The 8,955-nt window shown below is 38.1% G+C and overlaps 1 protein-coding gene across 4 annotated transcripts in view; it reads right to left on the bottom strand.

Moving 5' to 3' along the window:
* Nucleotides 1-8,955, bottom strand: part of CFAP99 (cilia and flagella associated protein 99) — a 49,124-nt gene that overhangs the window by 36,460 nt on the left and 3,709 nt on the right. The window lies entirely within an intron of this gene.

Genomic DNA, 8,955 nt, shown 5'->3' with positions numbered 1-8,955 from the left:
GTATGGACTCCAGCTTGCTAAGCACTGAGGATTCTTCTAGGGCACACAGACACCTTTTATGGATGAAGATTTATGTAAGTTCTTTCATGAAACTAACAAAGAAAACCCATAAATCTAAGCCCCCACTAAATGATGATATATATATACACATACACACATATATATAATATTTGATATGAGATCTCTAAGAATTTACTACAAAAGGCAAAAGCAAACCTAGAAACCTGAATGGCAAAGTCAGAGAGGATGTAGTTCCAGTCAAAGCAGGATTGTGACATTTTGAATCTGAAACAATTGTTCCCTTGAGCAAATGGTGTTACTTATGAAGAAACTGCAAAAAATGGTAGTTCTGTTAAGAAACAGAAAGTCCATCATAAAACTGGTCAAGCCTGTTGGAAACAAGCCCAACAGAAACTCTCTCAGCTATCTCTGTTAGAAAGCTAAAATTCAGTTGTTTTCAAGATCTTTATTAGATTAGATCTTTGCAATCATGTTCTGTGTAATTTGATACAAAGTGCTTTGGCAAACCTGTGCTTTTCAAATCTACTTTGCAGAGGTGGCCAAGAATAGACAAACAGGTTACAACAGGACACCACTTGTGCCCAACTCACCTCCTATACAGTGGAGACTAAAATGCAATTAACTGTCTACAGTTTCTCTACTTTACTGCTCTGACTTAACTCAGAAGTGTTAGGATGAACACAGAAGTTCTTACTCTTGCTTACACCTTGAGTTAGAATGTACATAACCACCATATGGCCTTGAGACAAGGGTGACAGGAGATGCAGCCTGGGGACAGCTGTGCCCCACAACATCAGCACTGACTGGCAGTTCTGGGGACCACAGGACAAAACGTCTTGTCATGAAACATAATCAGCTGAATCTGCTTTCAGCCACAGATGGTACCACATGTTCTGTTTCTACATGTGAAAATCGAGACTAGTTGAGCAGCCTGCAGCTATGTCCCCTAAGGAAGTGATCTCATCACTACTCAGTCAACTAAACAAGACTGGACACGAGGAGTACTTGGACAGGAAATCCCAAAGGTGAGCCAATTGTTGGTTAAGCCCTGCAGATAATCTAGTGACTCAAAACCTCAGCCAGTGCTTTAAACCAGTTAGGATACTCCTCAACAGAAAGTGCATTGTGTCCTCTACAAAGCTCATCCAGGATATTTACAGTTTATCTGTATATCTGAAATAATAATAGCTTTGGGAAAATAATAGGTTGGTCAGGTGTAATTTCTAGCACTAATTGCTAAATGCATTCTTTCTGTGGGGCTTTGTGCTGTGCTTTATGTCAGTGGGATGCATTTCAGAGAGCATCAAGTGATCCTGAAATGGTACAGTATGACAGATTGTATGTTTATAGCACCTTATGTATGAGGTTTTCAAAACACTTTACTAGCATTAATTGTATTTAATGAGATTGCTTTTGGCTAATACCATGTTGTACAGGCAGGAACTATAGCATGGAGCAGGTAAGAGATTTGCCCCAAGCAACACATTAAGTCATTGGTGCCAAAAAGAATTAATAAACACTAATTTGTGAGCATTTATTCTGACCATCAGAGCAACTTTTTACCTTTTTAAGTACACTTTAATAACATATTTCTCTGAAACAACTAGCAGTTAGCTAAGTTTGCAACTATGTCTGAGCCCTTCAGTGTAAAGAAGGCCAGATAATTTACAGGTGAAAGTAACACATGCAGTGCTCATCTTCTGTACATTGAATATTAAAAATACCAGAAGACAAAACAGATCTTCAACAGATACAAATATCTGACACTATTCTCTCCATGGCATCCAATTCCAGCTTTTTCTGATTACTAAGTGTTTAAGTTGTAAAAAAAAAACCAACTTGATTCTGTCTGAATTTATCCTGAATGGTCCTGGGAAAGAAATGTGATTCTTGTCTAATTATGTGGTGATTGGTTTTACTTCCCCCTTTTGGGAAAACCCTAATACCTGTAGCCTGCTTCCATGGATGTATTTTTCCTGCTCTCTGGCACACAGCTGTAGCTGGGAATCAGTCAAGTTTCCTCAAGGAGAGAAGAGACTGGGTAAAAAGGGCTTTGAACACAACTTCCACCATGGGTTAGTACACGAAATAGCATGAATTAAATGGAGAAATATCTACAAAAGGAAAGCTCCTCCACCATGGGTGTATTATAACAAGGCTGGTTACAGTGGGACCTGTTTGAAGGGGCCAGAGAGATCAGAAAAGGAGAGAAAGAAAAGCTCTTCTCTCTGGAGTGAAAAAGGGAAAGAAATATCAGCCATGCTCTGTTTGAGACTTCTCAGGCTAAGGATATAATTTAGGTGAAACAAACATTTTAGAAATAATATTTTATGAAAAGATAAAATAGCTTTCACCTCCTGAGAGAACTGTGCAATAGTATGTAGAGAACTTCTAGGAAGAACGTGCACATTTTGCAGATAGAGTCTGATTAGAGTGCTTCAGTTATCAGTGCTAGTCCTCTCCAAGGGTCTAATCAAAATGCTGTAAAAATGAAAGAAAGTATTCCTACTGACGTCACCAGGGCTTGAATCAGTCATCAGAACCCAGTCTTCTTTCTCTCTGAAGTAAGTGGGAAAACCCCCTGGGATCATTGGATATAAGTAGGAAAATATTCTGCTTCTACTATTCACAATCCGTGTTGGTGTCACAAGCTAGTATTTTTCATCTAGAGCAGACAGTGCTGACCAATGCTGTATTAAAAGTACAGTGAACATTATTTTCCCTTGTACTTAATATTAAATCTCAGAACACTGCAGAAAACTCCATAATTTCCTTACAAAGATCCTAATCTGAATTTATGTCAGTAAATAAAAATACAAATTAGACTTCCTTTTATTTCACCAAATCTATCATTCTTGCATTACTTTTTCTTCATATTTAAATATATGACTTTTGACATTTGAGGATTTTACTCCCAATTGAGTAAAATCAGTTGAGTGGGCATGTGTGAGACACAGCTGAACCAGCACAAACGAGAACTATGAAGAGTTGTGCCAAATCACACCATGTTCTTGTGAAATGGGAAGCTCATAAACATATCTCGCTATCAGCATGAGAGGGATAAAGGAACAGAACAGTGAATTTGGGGTGGCAGTTCTGATTTTACAGAAATAGGCTCTTCTGTAGCTGGGATGTATGTAGGAAGGTCAATTTGATGGGTCTGATCCTGCAACTCTGATTGAAGCAGGTAATTCCACTGAAAATAAAGTGAGCTATGTGCATAGAGAAAGGCATGAACATTGATTTGTAACTCCTGTGTTAAAATCTGTCTCTTGTTGTCATAGCCAAAGCTTGATTCTGACAGTCACAAGGAAGAACAATACCTGGGACACTTCAGTTAGATACAAAATTTAATATTTTTTAAAATGAACAGATGCAGTCCATTCCTATAAAAGGTCTGATGAAATTAGCCTTATGTACACCATGCACTGTATGAAAGATCACCTTTGGATATGGATAATTTCTGACAGATTTAAGTGAATAATGCTTAGTAAAAAGAAGGGGGTTTAGTACAGAGGAATGAAAATATTATCTGGATGGCATCAGTCTGATACAAGAAGCATTAAAAAGCATTTAGGAAGATAAACAAGAAGAAGAAATCTGATCATTCAAATGAAGAACAACAGGAACAGATGTAAATTTGAATGTGAATATATAACAAAGATCTGAGATAGACTTAGGAATTATTTAAAGTTAATGTGTTATTCAAGATAATTAGAATTGAATTCTGGTTTAATAGTAACAAGGTCACAGTACTGAAGCAAAAACGTTTAACTGGACTTCTTTGTTTTTAGGAGGCTTGAGGGAATAATATGATTCTTTGTGATTGAAGGTGAGGTTTGTTTGTTGCAGTTAGGAATCATCCATCATATTGCTAATGAATTTGCGGTTTTATTGAAAATATTTGCAGTGAAAAACAAATGTTATCAACATTGTAAATTACAGTACAATAAACGTGAAGACTATAAATAACTAAATTACAACTCAAAGTTCCTGGGAAAACATAAAGTCTGATCACTCACTGAGAACAATAAACATGTAGCAGAAATAAAATATATGGAGTTTAACATCTCTAGACTGATTTTGATCACATCCTAATTAGAGGAAACTGTGTTATTAATTTCCCATTATTCAAGAATTAAAAATCCTTCCATATCTGATCTCTTTTTCTCTAAAACAAGAGCCTAATAATCAGTGAGTTTTCCTAACTCCAATTTTATACAGAAGCCTGCACTAGGAGTTGGAAGACAGGAGCTGAGATTTGGACGTATCTTTCTTGCTTCCCGAGTGGCCTTGTAGAGATCATGTTCTCTCTTCGCACCTTGGTTTTAAACACTGACAGCTCCCTGGCACTCAGCAGTTTGTTTATGTATTTCCATCACACCAAAAGAACATTCTATCTTTATGCATACAGTGGTTGAGTCAGACCTGAACTACTGTCCCAGTAATAGTTTACCTTTCTTTAACCTCACTTTCTTTTTTTTTGGCACTAATTTTCTGATTTCCTACTTGCATATTGAAACCCTGAGTGGCTGCAAAGTGCAATGAATGAAAAATGTGTCCTAGTGGTTATTTGATGTAGTATCTTCTTGATCTACCTCAATTACAAAAATGCAGGGAGAGATGGGTGCTTTTTTCAAGCAGTACACAGGGGTTGGGTGTGCAGCCATCACTGCTGTAAATGGGATGTGTAAAGCTAAATCCCACATACAGCTAGGAAAAAACCTCTGGAGAGCAGAATCTAATGCCATCAATTTCCTACAAATAAACTACTTTTCTCATGTAAACCAAGGAATGTACAGGGTAATGCTGCTAACTTTGGGCAGCCCCTCTGGAATATACTCAGAAGCAGACTGTACAGCCAAATGTTTTCCCAAGGGATTTCTGTCTCAAATCTTGAAATAAGATTTCCTGCACTAAGAGAATATGCTCAGGTGGAACAGACATTTGAATAAAACTATAAAGATGCATTAAGAAGTTAAAATAATAATCAAGAGGTTGATTATTCTTCTGCTGAAGCGAATGGATAACCTCCTATGTTATTTGAGAGGAACAAGTGGAGAGTAGCTCACATGGCCTCATAAATGTAACTGATTTTTGACACGAAGTTGTCAAAATTTCAGGTTTTTTACCTGTTTGGAAATACTAGGTATTTTCAAACCAAATGCAGGGAAACAGCTGGGGATGTATTTTCAAAGTGGCATACAGGAGTCAGCAGTGCCTTACAAATTTGGCCTTTTGGTTTTCTTATGAAAATCCAAGCACATTTTGCCAAGTGAAAAATAGCCATTTGCATGTGTTTTGTGTGAATTTAAACTGTAGCAGTGAACTCCCTTGAGGACTGTGTGTGCCCTTACCGTGCCCAGTGCAGGGCAAGCAGAGCTTTCACTACAATAGAGGGTGAGGCTGGAACAAGTCATACTGGCTCAGTCTGGGAGCTCAAACTGGTAGAAGAGATCCTGTCTCACCTACTTTCTCTGTGGCATCTGCCTCTTGTGGGCTTCAGTTTGAAAAGAGAGAGAGATATTTCTCATTTGATTGAGGTACAGTAGAGATTGGAACTGAATGTGCAAGAACTTTGAAGTGAGCAGAACAATACCAAAGAGGTGGGCAGGACTTGCTGCACAGGACAATAGTACTGGAACCAACCACTTGAAGAGATGGAACTGGGACAGGTTAAATAAAGAGACGTGAGCAAATAAACTTGAGGGCAAGAAAAAGGCCAGGGATAGAAAAATGATGGAGCATTGAACAGAACTCAGTTTATCCTTCTCTGCCATGCACTCAATATTTGGCTAGCAGAGTATTCCAAACCTCTACAGTACAGCCATTGTGCACTGTCAAAATATAAACATTTCTACACAGTTTCTATGAGAGACTAAAATATACTATTTCACATAATCATGTATTTTGACTTTTGTTTAATTATGTAACTTTATGTGCATCTAGAAATTAAAAATAAAATCTTGCTGAAGATTGACTATGCTCTGAACTGTTGTCACCTTTGCAGCAGCAGAGTGAAACCAAAAGAAACCTGTTGGATTGTGATCAGAATATTCAACAGTGGCTGATTGTATACTTAGTAAAAGATACAATATGAAAATCTTTGAATTCCTTCTTACTATCATTTGCAAAGCAAATATATTTTCAACTTGATGGCTTCAACCTGATTTATTTTTTGCTGCTTATTTTTATATACATTCATATTGTAAAATCCTTCATTTTAAAATATAATTGCTTGCCCACTTTCACTTTTTTTCCTGTGCCTCAGTTCACCAGATATTTTTATTGCTTTAATTTGCAAGGATTCCCACAAGAATGGTCTCCTGCTGTTGGCAAATGGCTGACAGGGATATTTGGATCAAGACAGATTGTGCCTTCCAGACTCCCTCCTGTAGCACTGCATCCAGCTTCCTTTTGTAACATATTCCCATTTATCATGTACACAAATAAGAACCCTAAACTTCAGGCTAGGATGCAAACCTCTGTCTGTGACATTTCCTTCTCAATGCTGTCAGTTTAATTTCAACAGTGCAAAGACAAAGCTTCGGCACTCTTATGCTACTTCTTTCCTCAGTTATTGGTTCTATTGCCACCCTGCCTGTCAGTCAAACCCATGACTCCAGAGGTCATTTTTCATGCAGATAATCATCACTATGTGCACATCTTCTTCACTGTTTTTGAGCAGCACATTTAAAATAGTATTTTTCTATCACTTCCTAGCTAAAAATCGAAGGTAGTTTCTCAGAGTTTTCTATTTTAATGAAATAACTGTCTCTGTTGTGGGTTTAACCAACCCCATCTTAGGAAACCAACCATCTGGAATGCTACTGCTAAGTTCATCCTGCTAGTCCATTGATTTGACCCACTTACTCCACCTACCATCTCACAGTTGATTCTAGCACATAAAACTAAAGCTGCCTGTCAAGATGCTTCACAACTCAGTTCCATTCTGCATTTCATTTTTTACTCTTTGCTGATGTCTTCCCCATTTCTGATCAGCCGAGGATGCCCATCTCTTCATTTCCTCTATCAGATTTCCAAAGGAGTAATTTTGTTTAGTTTCAATCAGTTCCTACATATACTGCTCTTAAAATCTACTTTGTTCTGACAGAGGTTTGGCTCTGCAGAATGTCCTTGGCTCCTGGCAGTTCAGGTGGCAGTGTGTGGCTGTCAGAGGTACTTATTTTGAGGATCTGGCACTTGACAAGACTGGCATCACAGTGGCTCCTGCAGCCCCTGCCAGTGTGGTGCTGAACTCCTTGAATATGTTCTAGAATGACTTTTGTGTACTGTGCTTTTATTTTGAGGGAAATAGTCTAGCCCAAAATTGTTGGTTTCACCAGAAACATCCCCAGACAGGTGAACAATAGGTTAAGGAGGATATTTTATGGAGGCCAGCAACAAGTTATCAAAGAACTAAACAAGACACCTCAGATACCACATTAGAAGACATAGACTCTAAACCACCCAAATACAATAAAGATATACATCATGAATGTTAATATCTGAATGCACTGTGAGGGGATGGAAAACTATTAAAAGAGTTTAAAAGAACAGAAGACTTGCAGAGAAGTCAAGTGTGATATACTGCACAACTAAGTCAGCAAATAAATATAGAGCTGAGTCTTGTAATTACTTAGATTTGGTCTCTTGGAATCTGACTCTCCTGATTTTTTCCTGGTCAGTAGACAACCTGAGCTTTGCTATTTTTTGTGCTGCTGGCATGAGACAAACAGGTATGAATCCAGTCTGTGATTTAGAGCCAGGCTGTTAATCAGGATACAAACTGAAGGAAGTTTCTGCATGGATTAGTTAATATTGGCTAACTGTTAAGTTACCAAACCTGAAAATCAGGTGCACGAAAATGCTACAATATTTTTAGGATTATCTGCCTCCTATGAAACAGAAAAGAAAGAATTAAGTGAATTTTTCATGATGAATTTTAATCACCCATTTGGTACTGAACCAAAATTGAATTTTATATAAACACAGGTCTTACTTTTTACTTTCTTCGATAAATTCTATGAGACCTAAAAGTAACCCAGAGAAAGATTTTGGCCTTGCCTTTGGCCTCAGCTATCCTCCCTGTCCTTCCCTTTCTTAAAGGGTTTATTATGAAACTTTGGATTCATATTTCACTAATTAATTCATATTTCACTCCTTCTTTTGTCTTTGTATCTATCACCTTTCCTGGGCTGAGAAGAACAATGATCTGAAGACTCATATTTTGTAAACATTTATTTTGGCAGCAGTGGTAACTGAATTTACCTGCTCTCTGCCCAGTGAAAAATGATTACTTTGAAACTGGATCAGTTCCCTGATGTAATTAGAATATAAATCACAAAGAGTTAAGCCAGTACTACAAGGCAGGAGGGCAGGGTCAGAGAAAAGGGGCCTGAGTGGCAACTGTTGGAGAAGGCAAGCACCCCAGGAATGGGTGTGAAGCCACTGCTCAGCCCCTGGCTTTCTTACCACACCTCCACAGTTTTATATTCCTTTAGTTCATTTGTATTTATGCAAAATCAATGCAAAAGACTATCTGACTGGAATAGCAGTGGTTTATACCTTATTGTCAGAAGGGGAAATGAGCACTGGAGCCACATGGCAGTGTGGAATCAGGGCTCCAGCAATGTCATTTGATAACACATGGCACACACAGACAATAGCAGTCTAAACAATATTACTGTTTTCCCTTAGTGATTTGCTAAAGCTGATTCACTCCACTAGCTGCCTCAGCACAATTCAGGGTGACACTGAGGACAAAGAGATGGGAAGAGGTGACACATTATGGTCAGGAAAGGATGGAAACTGCTTCAGCCAGAACAGAAACAAATGGGAAAATCATGGTCTGGTTACTTGCAGTATTACATTAGAATCTGCTGGCTGATTTATTGTCACTGTCCTTCTATCCCACTGTTGTGGTGGTCACTT

This window comes from Lonchura striata, chromosome 4, assembly GCF_050655825.1.
Source record: "Lonchura striata isolate lonStrDom1 chromosome 4, ASM5065582v1, whole genome shotgun sequence".
Taxonomy (NCBI): Eukaryota; Metazoa; Chordata; class Aves; order Passeriformes; family Estrildidae; genus Lonchura; species Lonchura striata.
This window is presented reverse-complemented; position numbering and strand designations above follow the sequence as displayed.